Source organism: Bubalus kerabau, chromosome 22 (assembly GCF_029407905.1).
Source record: "Bubalus kerabau isolate K-KA32 ecotype Philippines breed swamp buffalo chromosome 22, PCC_UOA_SB_1v2, whole genome shotgun sequence".
In the NCBI taxonomy this organism is placed as follows: Eukaryota; Metazoa; Chordata; class Mammalia; order Artiodactyla; family Bovidae; genus Bubalus; species Bubalus kerabau.
This window is the reverse complement of record NC_073645.1, coordinates 33,467,151-33,484,887: the sequence shown is the minus strand read 5'-3', so window position 1 is coordinate 33,484,887 and position 17,737 is coordinate 33,467,151. Positions and strand designations below refer to the sequence as shown.

General features: G+C 43.7%; 1 protein-coding gene and 1 non-coding gene across 2 annotated transcripts in view; both read right to left on the bottom strand.

Annotated features, from left to right (window-relative positions):
* RBM20 (RNA binding motif protein 20) overlaps nt 1–17,737 on the bottom strand; it is a 219,159-nt gene that overhangs the window by 187,419 nt on the left and 14,003 nt on the right. The gene's annotated exons all lie outside the window — the stretch shown is intronic.
* On the bottom strand, nt 9,217–9,323 carry LOC129637138 (U6 spliceosomal RNA). Its single transcript, XR_008707348.1, has one exon. It is a non-coding gene; the product is annotated as a U6 spliceosomal RNA (small nuclear RNA).

Genomic DNA, 17,737 nt, shown 5'->3' with positions numbered 1-17,737 from the left:
GGAGAATTCCAGGGACAGAGGAGCCTGGAGGGCTACAAGCCATGGGATCACAAAGAGACACGACTGTGCAACTAACTTTCACTTTCAGGAAAGGCCAAGAACCCTGTCGGCAACACTTCTAATACATTAGCAGACTAATGGTTATAAGTGATTTCTGCATTTCTTCCCACCCACCTGATATCCTGGAAGAGAGACCCTCCCTCTCCAGGCAACAACCTCAAGAAGAAACTGCAGTATAACCTCTGGGGCTGGTGAGGGGGAAGTGTACCCAGCAATCTCAGATTCAGCCCTCGCCCCAGCAAGACACAACCTCAAACTGCAGACGGAAAGCCTCTCTGCTATGGACTCATTCTGCTCAAAATGGAAGCCAATCCCCAAAGGTGAAAGAAAATGATATTCATAGAAAATTATATTCCCTTTATATGTAACTCTAGCTCCTGCGTTACTTGCCAAGCCATGATAATTTCAGATAGCACTCTATCTTAAACACATCAATCCAAGAAAAACTTCTAGAACCCATCTCAATCCCTGACACACAACTAAATCTCATTCCCTCAGGTTCAGTACAGGCTGATATCTTTAAAATGCAGGGAGTTGGAAATAAGTGGGTTACAGAAGGCAGGCTTCCAGTCAGTACTTCCTAATGCTCTATGTCTGTGGCCTTAACCTCAGTGTCTGATGAGGATTTTCATAATACCCAGTGCTGGCGAGGCTGGCATAAAACACAAGTTCAGACATAGCCAGCAGAAGTGAAAACTGGTACAAACTTTTTGGAAAATGACTTGAAATACACACACACACACACAAAGACTTAAAATAACCCCACACTTTGCTCCAAAAAATTATAATAATGAGACTACCAATTAATACAAAGAAAGCTTTAGGCAAAAAGGTGTTTATCACGGAATTTTTTTTTTTTTTAAAGAACAAGCAAACCCCAACCGTGTAAATACCCAATGGAGGAAGAGCTGTTATGCACCAGTATGTATGTTTGTAAGATAATGTCAAATGAAAAAAGCCGACTTCAAACTTCAACATTATAGTACAATTAAAAGCAGGAAAAAGGGAAAAACTAATATATGGATAGAAGAGGAAGGCAAAGGGACTATCCCAAACAGACGCTGATTTTGGGAAATGGACCCATGAGGGTTTTTTTCTAACTTTTCTACTGTCCTGTATTAAGCACGTTTTAAGCCCTGTTTGAAAAACTGGTAAGGTTCAACTCCACGGTACATCCCAGCATGATGGGGACACTGGCACCCCAAAAGCAAGAAGCTGCGTTCTCAACCCAGGAAGAAAGACCATTTTTCCGGGCCGCTGTCCCCGCCCAGGCCTGGGAAGGTTTCCATGCAGACGGCAGAAGTTGCGGACCGAGAAGCTTCTGGGGCGCGGGCGAACCGAGCCGGCGTGCGCGCACACCTCCCGGGCCCAGCGCACCGGCCCCGGGGCTTCCGACCGACGACTCCCGAAAGTTCGACGAGTCCGAGAGCCAGCGGCCGCCCAGCAGGGAGAAGCGGCCTTGACCGAGGGAGGACGCAGGGCCCCGGCGCAGTTGACATACGGCGCACGGGCAGCCTTCTCTTTGACCGGCTCGCGGAGATTTCTCAGGCTTCTAGAGTTTTTAAGGACACACACGGATTGAATTATTCGGAGAGCTCAGCAGAAACAACCAGGATTAAAGAGAGGAAAGCTGATCGAGCCATAAAGTGAGAAGCGCTGCCACCTCTTTCGCCCTCCAACCCCAGCCGCCCGATGCGAGCTGAAACCTCACCACCGCCCGCGCCCGCAGAGTCCCGGCCATCGCCACCGGGCACGGAAGGACCCGCTCCACGTGCGCCAAGACACGCGGGAGCCGCAAGGAAGGCCCCGTGCATGCTCCCAGGTGAAAATTATCTCGGACCCGCAAACTCAAATTCTACATTAACAGTCATCCATTCAACAGGAGAGGAAGAAGATCCCTTAATACAGGCCTAAAAGTACCCACATATTTGCCCATCCCCACCCCACCCCTAGCGAGTCGGGAGGACAGCAGGGAGGCCCCATTTAATTATTCCAATTCCTTAGAGATGGGTGGCTGTCAGTCTCAGCACCTCCCACCTCGGCTGGCTGACATCTGACCTTCAGACATGAACCAAAGGGCAGACAGGCGCTCCAGTTTTGAAAGTTAACGGCTCCTAAATAATGTGAATAGTCTCACCAGAATGGATCTGTTCTGTAAATTAACATTATAAAATCTACGTTTTCCAAAAAAATAGATTTTTAAACCGGATGTTACTTAGAAATACTATTAACACCTCTCTACTTCAAGATTTTTTAAAATTAATAGAAATACAGTGACACTGGTTTTTTTCTATTTTTACGTGTTTGTTAACAGCATTTCTGTCACTGTTTCTAAAATAAAATGTCATTTTATTAATTTTTCTTAAATCTTGAACTAGAGAGTTATGTTTTATGAACACACAGTGCGTAATACTCGTATACTCTGTTCTAGACACTATACAAATATTAACTTATTCCTAATAATAGCCCCTTGAGGTAGGTACTATGGTTATCCCCATACATGGTTATACAAAGGATGTAACTGAGGTACAGAGAGGTTAAAAGACCTGCGCAAGGACACACAGCTGGTAAGTGGCAATTGACAAACCTGGGATTCAACCCAGGCAAAGGTCCTCCTATCCACTCATGAAAATCAGGAGTTTCACAGTGCAATTCATGCCCTCCTAAGTAACTGCTAACTTTGTAAACTGGTGTAACTTCATCATAAAGCAACACAGCAGATATATCAAGAGCAATAAAAACATTCATACCCTCTGACCTAATAATCCAATTCCTGGGAAATATTCCAAAGCTCCAGAAATGAAGATATCCATTACTATAGTATTAAGAGTGGGAAAAACTGAGACCATAGTTTTCTATCAGTTGGTGAATAATTAGATGCATTTTGGTAGGTCAGCTCAGTGGAATATCAAGTAGTCACGGAAAATTAAATTATGAAGATGATGCAGCTGCAAATACAATATATTGTTAAGTAGAAAAAATAAGTTGCATGTAATATTTCAAAATATATGCACGCAACCAAACATTAAAGGAATGAAGACAAAGCAGGCAAATAACTGAGTCTGACAAAGATCACGGGTAATAATGTTTTCTTTCAAAAACTTCCCTTTATATAATTACAGTTGAGCTGCTATAAATAAAATCTGGAGAAAGGGAAGTTTGTCTTAAAGGATTTATGAGAATAAGCCAAATTTGCACAAGTCAGGAGCATTCAGATGGAAACTTGTTAAGAGATAGTTCTATTGTATTTAAATGTTCCTGAGCCCGGCTGCCCCTAGCCAGGGAAGGAGGAGGATCCGGCTGGCAGCTGGAATTAGCACTGCTCTCAGCCCCTGTGCTAGGAAACTCCAGCTGAGACAACACTGTTGGGATTCCAGGCCTAGCCCCAACCCCACAAATCATGGTAACAGTGAAAGAAGCAAGGCTAATAATGCCAGAGGCTTTTCACACACAAGCATGCGATCTAAAGAAACACAGTCCACTTGTGAGAAATTTTGGCTCCACTCTCACCTCAGTGGACCATCTCAGAAAGTGCCACATTCTTCACTTTCCAACCTGTAAGCACCAGGCACCACCCAACAGTCCCTGGGAAAGATGTAAGAGTGATCTTGACCTTTTCTTCATCTACCCTGAAACTCCCAGAGGTGAAATCCTTACCTTCTCTACAAGGAGCCACGTTGAGACAAGGAAAAAAATCAGACAAAAAAATGCTCTCCTTAACATGAACAACCAAAGTGTCATCGAAAGATTTCACAGGCTCAACCATTAAAGTTAAGGTCAAAAGTAAGACAGAAATATCAGAACAAGTGAAAAGAGCAAAACTGAATGGTTTCAACGAAATAGTATATTATTTTGAATTCAGGAAGTCTGTTTATGAGGGGTTTGTCTGTTTACCAAGTCCCAAGAAATTGCCTTATTCAGACTAGGAGAGCATCTTTCAGTCTCTGTGCTTAAGGACTATGACAATGTGTAACCCGCCCCAGCCCTGCCCTTTCCTTCTTTCACTAAATGGACAGAACCCAAACTATCAATCCGGCTGGGAGAGCCTGTCCCTTAAAATTTACTGCAAACGAAGGTGCAGAGTTTTCACAACATTCTGAGCCTAACAGTGCTGTAATTTAATACAAAATTTTATTGAAAAGATCATTAAAGCCTGCAAATGGCTTGTTGAAGTGCAGGCAAAAACCCGTAAGAGTCCAAACAGATGGTAGTGGACTATAAACACATTATACTTCATTTTGATTGCTTTTAACAGAAAATGCAACTAATATATGGAAGGAGCTCATTGTTCAAATATCTTTACTACTCCCCTAAAATAAAATGACCACACACACCCCATACACACACCACACACACACATACATACATACATACATATACACACACCCCTTCCTGTGCTCCCCTCTCAGACTCTATCAGGAGACATTTTCAAAATTCTCTAGCCATAAACAACCTCACCGTCAGTGGATTAGCAAAAGTAACTGGCATTTTAAATTAATCTTCTGCTTATCCTCAACAGTGGCTTTGCTTGCATACCAAAAAAAGAGAAGGAAGTTTTCCCTTTGCTTAAAAATGACAACGCCTTAAATGGGGTTCAGGACAACAGGAGTTGAATACACAACCATTTAAAAGTGCAAAGAGAAATGACACAACTCGAGCAAACTGTCATTATTATTTCACATAAAATCACCATTAAAAAAAAAATCACATTTCTGGAATTCCCTGATGGTCCAGCAGTTAGGACTCTGCACTTTCACTGCCGAGGGCACAACAGATTCTATCCCTGGTCAGGAACTAAGATCCAGCAAGCCACACAAGAAAAGAAGCGGGTAGGGGAGTGGGGGGGGAATCGCTTTAAAAAAAAACAAGGGCCAGAATTTATGATGATAAACAGGCTATTTTCCCCCAAAAAAATACATTCATAGAGAACTGCTCTAGGTCAAGTTCAAAAAAAGAGCCTTTGTCAGTCCCTCCCTTCCAGTGAAACTTTAGGCCAAAGAATCTTAAGAGTTAGGATCAACTCTACCCTCTGCCCTCCCCTCCCTTCACAGTCCTCAAAGAGCAGACATTAAAAAGATTTCAAAGAGGGAATTTAAGAGGGTTTCTGAGTTTTCCCTGGCACCCTCATCACTCATCAGGAACTCTTTGGACAGGAATGACACTTGTTAAGTTTTTCCCCCTCTCCCTCCCTCCACCTGTCGTCCCAAGTCTCCGTGGTATGCTGGGGCCCTTCGCGCTTTCTGCTTGAATGACAAAGTCTCCCCTGCAATCTGGTGTCTCCTCTTCCACCCAAGCGGCTGCTTCTAAATTGGGGCCCCAAGAAAAATATGTACCAATTAAGGGCTACTTGATAACTAAGCATCGCAGATCGGCCATACGCTGGCTAATGGGATTTTTCCTTTTATTTTTTTCAGTATAATGACTAGCTCCACCTTAACCTTCCAGAATAACCTTCTGTGGGGTTGGGATGGGCAAAGGCATGAAAAATCAGAAAGCCGGGGATCAGTGAGGCGCCCCTAACTTCTCTCTGGGCCTCCCAGAGTAGGTAGACCCAGCCACAGTTCAGGAATTCCAGGCGGGATGCTTACCATAAGTAAGTAATTAAGTTAAGGGAGATCTAAAGAAAGACTTCACGTTCACATTCATATGCTAAACTCAGTTAAAAATAGGCTCAAGAAGGGCCTGACTTCATTTTTAATTTTAGCCTGATGATGAACATGCCCTAAAGACAGAAAGTCACCAGGCATTTTCCTGAGGGCAGCGATCTTCATATTTTTATAAAAAGGAAATGCAGCATGTTCTATTAATAAAAGTGCTGTAGCCTCAGTTAAATCTGGACAGTTCGTAAATCAGGACTCTTTCCGGCTGAGTTTCCCCAGGTCGGCAGCTCCCTCACACCCAAGCCCCCAGCAAGTGGGCAAGTGGGCCTGTAACACGCAGTGGGGCAAAGTGAGCCAGACACCCAGGGGTCAGAGGCCACACCAGATCAAAGACAGTAAGGTATGGCTCCTGGACACTTCCCAGGTGACCAAGTGATTCAACCAAGAGCATTCACCAGGAACGCTTTTAAAGGGCTCCTGAAAAGATCCTCATTGCCAGGTGATTCAACCAAGAGCATTCAAAAGGGAGAGAAAATGTGATGCTTCCTTCAGAAATGACACACAATTTCAACTTCTCCTTCTTATCTCAAAGATGGCGAAGTTAAAACTGGCCTCTGGCTATGTGGCTGGACTTTTTGATGGACCCGCCAAAGAAGGATCTTCTCCAGTGACCCTTGGTTATCAAGCTACCTAACAAAATAAAATGTGGCCAGGTGGGAAAATTACCACCAAGGGCACTGAGCCTCCCCACCCAGGCTAACTGGTAACTCCAAGCTTGGGCAGGGCTGCCCCTGGTCCTGGAGAAAGTGCTAGGACTGAGGGGGGGGGGGGGGGGGGGGTGTGTGTGTGTGTGTGTGTGTGTGTGTGTGTGTGTGTGTGTGTGTGTGTGTGTGTGTTGTGCCCAGAGAAAGTGCTAGGACTGAGGGGGGTGTGTGTGTGTGTGTGTGTGTGTGTGTGTGTGTGTTGTGCCCAGAGAAAGTGCTAGGACTGAGGGGGGTGTGTGTGTGTGTGTGTGTGTGTGTGTGTGTGTGTTGTGCCCAGAGAAAGTGCTAGGACTGAGGGGTGTGTGTGTGTGTGTGTGTGTGTGTTGTGCCCAGAGAAAGTGCTAGGACTGAGGGGTGTGTGTGTGTGTGTGTGTGTGTGTGTGTGTTGTGCCCAGAGAAAGTGCTAGGACTGAGGGGGGTGTGTGTGTGTGTGTGTGTGTGTTGTGCCCAGAGAAAGTGCTAGGACTGAGGGGGGTGTGTGTGTGTGTGTGTTGTGCCCAGAGAAAGTGCTAGGACTGAGGGGGGTGTGTGTGTGTGTGTGTTGTGCCCAGAGAAAGTGCTAGGACTGAGGGGGGTGTGTGTGTGTGTGTGTGTGTGTGTGTGTGTGTGTTGTGCCCAGAGAAAGTGCTAGGACTGAGGGGTGTGTGTGTGTGTGTGTGTGTGTGTTGTGCCCAGAGAAAGTGCTAGGACTGAGGGGTGTGTGTGTGTGTGTGTGTGTGTGTGTGTGTTGTGCCCAGAGAAAGTGCTAGGACTGAGAGGGGTGTGTGTGTGTGTGTGTGTGTGTTGTGCCCAGAGAAAGTGCTAGGACTGAGGGGTGTGTGTGTGTGTGTGTGTTGTGCCCAGAGAAAGTGCTAGGACTGAGGGGCGTGTGTGTGTGTGTGTGTGTGTGTGTGTGTGTTGTGCCCAGAGAAAGTGCTAGGACTGAGGGGGTGTGTGTGTGTGTGTGTGTGTGTGTGTGTGTTGTGCCCAGGTCACAGGGCACTTTTAAACACACAATCCCCAGCCCAGCTTAGGGATTCTTAGGATCTCAGTGACCTGCGCTTCTGCGTTCTTTTCTAAGGCCCTCACAAACTCACATAATCCTCCCAACAATCAGATAAGGCTGGTTGAAGAGACCAAGACTGAGGCACAGAACAGTAAGGTCACACAACTAGCAAGGGATAGTTCTTGCTTTAATCAGGCCTCTCTCAATCCACAACTCAGGATGGTGTAACAGGAAAAGCCTGACAAAGTCAAGGTCGAAGGTATGCTGTCTTTTTCCACTTTCTTGCCTTTCACTTGGGTTAATTTCCTCCCCTCAAAAGGAACAATTATAATGTTTTGGTTTCAATTTTTGGTTTTTGTTTTGCTTCTGACCCTATTTTTTTGTGGTTTTTTTTTAAGGCCACTTGTAAAATCCTATAAACCCTCAGTCTAAACAATGCCATGATAGTCTGAGCCATGAGTGAGTGAGTGAAGTTGCTCAGTTGTGTCCGACTCTTTGCAACCTCATGAACTGTAGTCTGCCAGGCTCTTCTGTCCATGGAATTTTCCAGGCAAGAATACTGGAGTGAGTTGCTATTTCCTTCTCCAAGCCATAGAATGGCATAAAATATAGGGGAAAATAGAGAGACCTTAAGCGTTGGGGCCAGAGATGCAAGTTCCCATCCCAGCCCATCTACTTACTAGCCAAGTGACTTCAACAAGGGTATACTCCACAGCCCAAAATTAAATTCAGAAACAGTTGGACTAAGAATTGGCCAACTGACTGAGCTTGTGGCTTTTTTTAAACTTTTATTACGGAAATTTTCTAACTATACAAAGGTGAGTGACTGCTAAATTGCCTCAGTCTTGTCCAACTCTTGATTGTAGCCTGCCAGACTCCTCTGTCCATGGGATTCTCCAGGCAATACTGGAATGGGTTGCCATTTCTTTCTCCAGGGGATCTTCCAACCCAGGGATCAAACCTGCATCTTTTATGTTCCCTGCATTGGCAGGCATGTTCTTTACCACTAGCACTACCTTAGAAAACAATATAATGAAGTCTCAAACATATCACCCAGCTTCGACAATTATTAATACTAACTTTTGGTCAGCCTTGTTTATTACTACCCGTTCTCACCCTCCACACTATTATTTTGAAGCCAATTCCAGATACATCATTTCATCTATAAGTATTTCGCTATCTAGCACTAAAATATATCATTTCAATTTTAACATAATTTCAGTATCTTTATCACAACAATACATAAATAATTCTTTAGCCTCAATATCCAGTCTGTTCAAACATCCTAAATAATCTCTTAGTTTTTGTTTTGATTTGGATACTACTTTATTCATATGTGCACACTATACTTAAAAGACTTCATTTCCACCCAGTAGCCAGCACAAGCCAAAATGAAAAACTGTAGAAATCAAAGTCAATTCTATAGCCTGTAAAAAAATAAGGGACCTTATTTAATCAAGACTAAGGAGCAGGTGGCGCTAGCGGTAAAGAACCCACCACCTGCCAATGCAGGAGATGTAAGAGACGCGGGTTCGATCCCTGGGTCGGGAAGAGCCCCTGGAGGAGGACATGGCAACCCACTCCAGTATTATTCTCTGAATCCCGATGGACAGAGGAGCCTGGTGGCCTACAGTCCATAGCATCACACAGAGTCAGACATGACTGAAGTGACTTGGCACAATGAGCATCTTCCATGGGAGCTTATCCTAACTACTTTAGGATTTTATTTTTTTTTATTTTTTATTTTTGGGAGCAAATAATTTTTATTTTTTTTACAAATACACCAAAGAATCATGCAATGCTGCCAAAAAATATGGAACGCTTCATGAATTTGCGTGTCATCCTTGCACAGGGGCCATGCTAATCTTCTCTGTATCGTTCCAATTTTAGTATATGTGCTGCCGAAGCGAGCACTACTTTAGGATTTTAACCGGTAGATCTTGTGTTTCCCTAGTATAGCAATTTTAAAAATATTTATTAAATGTCTATATGTGTTAGGCATTCAAGACCTGAAGCACAGTTTGTTTTTTAATTGCTGGTTTGTTTGAGCTAAGACCCAAAAAACACAGACTGCATTTTGCTGTTAAGCATTCCTATGTATGTGCACGTGCTCAGTCATGTCCCACTCTTTGCAACCCTATGGACCGTCGCCCACCAGGCTCTTCTGTCTACAGGATTTCCCAGGCAAGAATACTGGAGTGGGTTGCCATTTCCTTCTCCAGGGGATCTTCCTGACCCAGAGATCGAACCCAAGTCTCCTGCATTGCAAGCAGATACTTAACAGCTAAGCCATGAGAATGGGGGTAAGTATTCTTAGTCTCTCTTAATCCATACTCCTGCAGTTCTTATTCTTATAATTGATGTGTTGAAGAAAACAAGTCTTTTGAGGACTTCCCTGGTGTTCCCGTGGCTGGGATTCCACACTGGGGGCGTGTGTTCTGTCCCTGGTCGGGGAACTGGATCCCACATGCTGCAACTGAAAGGTCTTGCATGCCACAGCAAGGATTAAGCAGCCTGTGTGCCACAGCTGAGACCAGGAACAACCAAGTGGGAAGCCATGTCCTTCTCCAGGGGATCTTCCCAATGCAGTGATCGAACCTGGGTCTCCTGCATTTCAGGTAGACTCTTTACTGTCTGAGCCACCAGGGAAGCCCCCAAATAAATACATAGATTAAAATAAATATTTTTTTAAATAAAGAAGGAAAGAAAATAGGTTTTCTGGCCCACAGAATGCCCACATTCCAATTGGTGGATTTTTACCTCCATGGTGTTGTTTTGACATGTTCCTCTGTTCCCTGTATTTTCTATGAACTGGTAGTTGGATCTTGAGTCTGGCACAGATTGAGCTTCTGTTTTTTTTATGGTGTTGTGTACTTCCTACTGCAACAGTAGGCACGTGAGGCTTGGAAGTCTTTCTTTTTTGTGACGTTAAGATTGATCAGTGGGCTTGATGTCACGGGGCTGATCCATCCATTAGAAAGTTCTTCTACAAAAGGATTTTTCCTCATCCACAGTTTGGATGAGGTAACCAATAAGAAAGGACAGAATGAATGTCTGATTCATTCCCTTTCTTGGACAGTGTTCAGAATGAGTTGGTTCCCCAACATCCTCCAGTGAAAACCATTGAATTTTTAACTCACGCATTTTACACACTGGAACATATTTAATATGTGTGAATCCACTAGTTACTCTTTTTAATGCTCAAATTATTCCTTATTTGGGCACTGGGAAGCCCTTTAACTTGGTTCCCAAGTCCTTTTGACAGGACACAAGTGGTCTTTGATAGCTCCTTTGTTTTCTGATACAAGATAAGTCAACTCATTTTGTACATTTCCTGTCCCAGACCTGGAATCAGCCATTTTTCTCAGGCTCCTTAGCCCCTTTTAGTTGTTGCTGCTCAGGTGCTCAGTCATGTCTGACTCTTTGCGACCCCATGGACTGCAGCACGCCAGGCTTCCCTGTCCTTCACCATTTCCCAGAGTCTGCTCAAACTCATGTCCTTTGAGTCGGTGATGCCATCCAACCATCTCATCTTCTGCTGCCCCCTTCTCCTCCTGCCCTCAGTCTAGTGGGGACTTGCATTTAGAGTCCACAATCTAGGTGTTACAGGTGCTCATTGCTACTGAGCTGGTCCTTATTTCTAGGTTTTTCAGTGGACAAAGTGGGGAAATACTTTTTCATTTGTTAAAGAGAAGGCATGTCAGGCTTTCACACCAATATCTTCAAAAATTTAGGGTTACAGGATTTTTACTTAACATCTTTGATTATAAAATCATACTAAAAATATTGCTTTCTGATTATTTTAACATAATTACTACATATATATAATAGATTCAAAATAGTAATACCAATATTATTACTAACAATATTACTGAAAACAGCTTAAGATTTATTTAGAATTTGTTTTGACCTTAAGATATATTCCACTTGAGCTGTATAATCAAATTATGTTTTAAAGTATGTGAAATAATTCTCTGTGTGATTAAGCTACCAACTTAATACATAAACCTTTTCATCTTGATTGGGTGGATTTTTCTATTTTAATTAAATTCTGTTTAGAGTTAAGGAAAATATTTATAGTGTTCCAAAGTCAAATCTATAAAACAAAATACATTCAAAACAGTCTAGGGACTTCCCTGGTGGTCCAGTGGCTAAGACTCTGTTTGTCCAGTACAGGGGGCCCAAGTTCAATCCCTGGCCAGGGAACTAGATCCCACATGCTGCACCTAAGAATCCGAATGCCACAACTAAAGATCCCGCGTGTCACAACTAAGTCCCAGCACAAATAAACAAATATTTTTTTAAAAGCCTAGCTGACCTGACCCTGACCTACCCATCCATTTCTTCCCACTCCATATAGGTTAATCAGTATTAGTAAATTTTATTAGTTTATTAGTGTAAAATTTTAGTTTACTCTTCCATTTCTTTTAATAACAGGCAAATACATATGTATTTCTCAGATAAAAGGTAATATGCTATCCATTATTTCTGCACCCTGCTTTTTTTCACTTAACAGTACACCCTGGAGACCATTCCATAGCCGTAGTTGTGCAGAGAGATAATTCTGCTTCCTTATATAGCCCTACAGCATCCCACTGTATGGATGTCCTGTGGTTTACTGCTATTACAAGTAATGCCACCACAGAATACCCTCTGCACATCTTTTCTTATTTTCACCTGTGTATTTTTGGAATAGACCTTATAAATAGGATTGTGTGGTCAAAAGACAATGTACGTGTAATTTTGCTCAATATTGTCAAATTCCTCTCCTTAGAGGTGGTGCCATTTTTGTATTCCCATTATGAGGTGATAAGTCTTACATGCTAAATTTTATATATATATATATATATAAAATCTCTTGACATCTCAGGGGACTTCCTTTAAAATCCCTGAAAGGGATTTTAACCAAAGCCATCTAATTCAATTCTCCACATTCTGGACAAAGGAAATTTCTTTCGAGAAAGGGCAATGATGTGCTCAAGGAACTGCCTTTATCCCTCACCTTTCCTGACTTTTAAATACACAGTTTACACATAATTCTTTTCATGTCAGAGAAGTCAAGCACAGTATTAAATATTCAGATTGAAAATATCACAGGTTAGCTTAGGTCTTTGCAAACTACAAGTGGTTCCCTGAACCAAAACTGAAGTTCACGGAGGAGATCGGGGGACTCCTCGGTGCCCTCTCCTTCCCCCCGATTAACAAGTAAGATCTGATGTGCATTATGATGGCGCCACACGTGGATACTGGCTCCCGTCCACATCCACCACAGAAAATCTCCCCCAGCCTCCTTTTCCACACAGGTTCCTCCCGGCGTCTGAGGTTAGGCACCGTTACATGTGTTATCTCATTTACCTCACAATGACACTATGAGGTGGATGCCCTATTGGCCTCCTCTTAAACCTGAAGAAATGAAAGAGCAGAGAAGTGAAACTACTTGTCCAAGGTCACACAGTTAGCAAGCAAATAGGGAGCCAGAGTGTGCACACAGGCATTCCAGCTCTAATGCCTACGTTTAACTGTTGTGCTGTGGTACTTCCATGTTTCAGACCTTCATCATCTTTTGCCCAACCAGTGCAGGGGCCTCCCAACTACACCCAACCCACCTCTAGGAGCACACCTACACACACAAACACTTGTGCACACATGCACAAAACTCTGCCATTTATCCTTCTCCAATACCAATATAATCTTTCCAGAAAACAGATCTCATTACATCAGACCCCTGCTCACAAATGACTACTCAGAAGAGAACATCCAAACTCCTTACCTTGAGAAACATGTTCTGTATCACCAGCATCCTGCCTGTCTGCATCCTCAGTGCTAGCCATTCCCAGACGCTCCATCCCATTAGTTAAAAACACATTCTGATCTCCAGTCATGTGGAATTACTCTGAGGCTCCCAGGTCATCATGGTTTTTCTCCTCTCTGAAAATGAGTCTTTTCTCCCACCTCCATCTAGATCCCACCCTCTCCCATCCACTTCTCAAGACCTTCTTATGCTGAGATTCAGAGCCAGCTCAGAATGGCCTCCTCAAACATCTGGGCTGGTCCTTCCTGGACACCCTCTCCTCTACCCTCTATGCCTATACAAAACCTGCTATAACATGACTCTCATTCTCACCACCTCAACCCTCTTCTCCACCTGCACTCAGAGGTACTCATTTTATCAGGTCTTCTTTTGTTTATCCTTCTAGTATTTTTTTTCAACAAAGTATACATTAAAGCTCAACATTCAGAAAACGAAGATCATGGAATCTGGTCCCATCACTTCATGGGAAATAGATGGGGAAACAGTGGAAACAGTGTCAGACTTCATTTTTTTGGGCTCCAAAATCACTGCAGATGGTGACTGCAGCCATGAAATTAAAAGATGCTTGCTCCTTGGAAGGAAAGTTATGACTAACCTAGACAGCATATTCAAAAGCAGAGACATTACTTTGCCAACAAAGGTCCGTCTAGTCAAGGCTATGGTTTTTCCAGTGGTCATGTATGGATGTGAGAGTTGGACTGTGAAGAAAGCTGAGCACCAAAGAATTGATGCTTTGGAACTGTGGTGTTGGAGAAGACTCTTGCGAGTCCCTTGGACTGCAAGGAGATCCAACCAATCCATCCTAAAGGAGATCAGTCCTGGATGTTCATTGGAAGGACTGATGCTGAAGCTGAAACCCCAATACTTTGGCCACCTCATGTGAAGAGTTGACTCATTGGAAAAGACCCTGATGCTGGGAGGGATTGAAGGCAGGAGGAGAAGGGGACAACAGAGGATGAGATGGCTGGATGGTATCACTGACTCGATGGACATGGGTTTGAGTGAACTCTGGGAGTTGGTGATGGACAGGGAGGCCTGACGTGCTGCAATTCATGGGGTCGCAAAGAGTCGGACATGACTGAGCAACTGAACTGAACAGAACTGATACATAAAATCTGTATATAATATATATATAATATATATACATATAATTTACATGATAATATTATATATATGTTCCTATTCTCCCCTTTTCTTACACAAAAGGTAGCCAACTATACACACTTTTTGCACCCTACTTTTTCTGCTTGATATATCCTTGGCATTTCTCTGTTACAGCACACAGAGATGGTCCTTGTAGTATGAGAGAATAGAGCCACATTTATTTACCCATCGCCTGTTGCTGGACTTGGAGTAGAGTATATCCCCTTATTTCAAGGGACTGAATGAGACCCAGTCCTGTTGCTCTTCATCCAACATCAAGATCCCACTGGATGCACAGCTTAGATCTCTGCCAAAGAGAGTCCAATGAGACTGGCCACTGCCGGAGCCACAATAAGAGACCAAGTTACTGATGCCAACAGGAGCAGCTCAGGTTCTGTACCTTCTTTTACGTCCAAGAATCACACCAGAGCAGAGGCTACGATCCTTTCAGTTCAGTTCAGTTCAGTCACTCAGTCGTGTTTGACTCTTTGCAACCCCACAGACTGCAGCACGCCAGGCTTCCCTGTTCATCACGAACTCCTGGAGCTTACTCAAACTCATGTCCATTGAGTCGGTGATGCCATCCAACCATCTCATCCTCTGTTGTCCCCTTCTCCTCCTGCCTTCAGTCTTTCCCAGCATCAGGGGCTTTTCAAGTGAATCTGTTCTTCACATCAAGTGGCCAAAGGATTGGAGTTTCAGCTTCAGCATCAGTCCTTCCAACGAATATTCAAGACTGACTTCCTTTAGGATGGACTGGTTGGATCTCCTTGCAGTCCAAGGGACTCTCAAGAGACTTTTCCAACACCACAGTTCAAAAGTATCAATTCTTCGGCGTTCAGCTTTCTTTATAGTCTAACTCTCACATCCATACATGACTACTGGAAAAACCTAGATGGACTTTTGTTGGCAAAGTAATGTCTCTGCTTTATAATATGCTGTCTAGGTTGGTCATAACTTTTTTTCCAAGGAGCAGGTGTCTTTTAATTTCATGGCTGAAGTCACCATCTGCAGTGATTTTGGAGCCCCCAAAAATAAAGTCACTGTTTCCATTGTTTCCCCATCTGTTTGCCATGAAGTGATGAGACCAGATGCCATGATCTTAGTTTTCTGAATGTTGAGTTTTAAGCCAACTTTTTCACTCTCCCCTTTCACTTTCATCAAGAGGCTCTTTAGCTCTTTTTTGCTTTCTGTGCTAAGTGTGGTGTCATCTGCATAGCTGAGGTTATTGATATTTCTCCCGGCAATCTTGATTCCAGCTTGTGTTTCATCCAGCTTGGCATTTCATATGCTGTACTCTGCATATAAATTAAATAAGCAGGGTGACAATATGCAGCCTTGACATACTCCTTTCCTGATCTGGAACCAGTCTGTTGTTCCATGTCCAATTCTAACTGTTGTTTCTTGACCTGCATACAGATTTCTCAGGACGCAGGTCAGGCGGTCTGGTATCCCACCTCTTTAAGAATTTTCCACAGTTTGTTGTGATCCACACAATCAAAGGCTTTGGCATAGTCAGTAAAGCAGAAGTAGATGTTTTTCTGTAACTCTCACTTTTTCAATTATCCAACAGATGGCAATTTGACCTCTGGTTCCTCTGCCTTTTCTAAATCCAGTTTGAATATCTGGAAGTTCACGATCCTCTAACATCTTGGAATTTCGCTTCAGTTTACAGAACCACAAAACTCAGATCCAGTGGCCCACAGAGTTCACATCTTTGGTGGACTCAAAGAGGAAACAAATGGTACCATGTGTCATTGACTAAACTTGGCATTTCATCTAGTCATTCAACAAATATTTAGTGAACTGCTTCTAGGTACCAGGTATTGTTCTTAGGTGTGCACACATGCATGTTCAGTCGCTCCAGTCGTGTCTGACTCTGCGTCCTGATGGACTGTAGCCTGCCAGGCTCCTCTGTCCATGGGGTGCTCCAGGCAAAAATACTGGAGTGGGTTTCCATGCCTTCCTCAAGGGGATCTTCCTGACTCAAGGACTGAACCCATTTCTCCTGTGTCTCCTGCACTGCAGGCAGATAAGATTCTTTACCCACTGATGGGGGTATAAATCACTGGGTAAAGCTCGCTGGCACAGGCAGGATGCTAGGAAATAAAACAGACAAGGAAACCGTAATAAATAGGGACTTCCTTGGTGGTCCAGTGGTTAAGACTCCACGCTTCCACTGCAGAAACATGGGTTTGATCCCTGGTCAGGTAACGAAGATCCTGCATGCTGTATGGTATGGCCAAAATAATAATAATAAGTACAATAAGTAAATGATATAATCTGTTTGAAGATGACGAGTACTATGGAAAAGATAGAACAAAGTAAGGGAGTTTGGACTGGAAGATACAGGATGCAACTGAAGTACAGTGGTCAAAGTAGATGTCAGTGGGAAATCACGACAAGTAAGTTATTTCGGGGGCAACTCCTTTGTGCAGCTGTCACAGGTCAACTGTCATCAGCACTGCCACAATTAAACTGCATCATCCTCACAGTGTCAAGGTAACAACACAGTATCTGACGGTTGCAGTCGTCTTGAATTGTGTTGTTCTAGAAATTGCTTGAAATAAGCACAGTATTCACGGAGGGCTTGAAAACCCTTTTTGTGACCTAGAAATTTCTTTCTTGGAAAGCTTTGAGGCAATGGGGCTTAAAGGATGTCCCAAGTGGTCCCGTCCACCACTTCCCCTGTTTGAAATGAATCTCAGAGAAGAAATTCAGCCTGGAAATTTCCTGTGCCTTTAAAGGCACAATCAGGTCCCCAGCTGGAGATGGTGGAGTGAGACAGAAAGCCAGGTTACATTGAGATGAACGTGTGTTCAGCATGTCCTTCCTATATTCCTGTGTCATGTCGTTGATTCTTACAACCAACCTCACATCCTGTGAGAAGCCCACACTCTCTCAGAAGCCCCGCACCTTGGCCCACATTGTGACTTGAAGGTGGCATCTGGCCCTAAGCTAGAGCTTCTTACTTCCTGAGTCTGTGCCCCCACACACCCAACCACTTAGACCACCTCTCCAATCATAAAGGCAGTGTATTTGCTTCTCTCAAGCCCTTTTAGACAGGCAACCCAAACAAAACATAAGTTGGAGAACACCAAGCTTTAGTCTCCCATCAGTTCTCAGCCATGACGCCCTTCCAAGTAGATTTTCTCATCACAAAGTTGCTGAGATCCAAAGTTAGGTTGCAGGTAACTTGCTCCATCTCTCATGGACTCAACATACTATGTGCCAGGGACCCTGCCAAACGCTGAGGACACCCAGACAAACGACAGTGGCCTTGCCTGCAAGGACTCTGCAGGGTCTTCAGGGGAGACCAACAGGAGGTGTGTTAGGCGCTCAGTCATGTCTGACTCTTTGCGACCCCATGGAC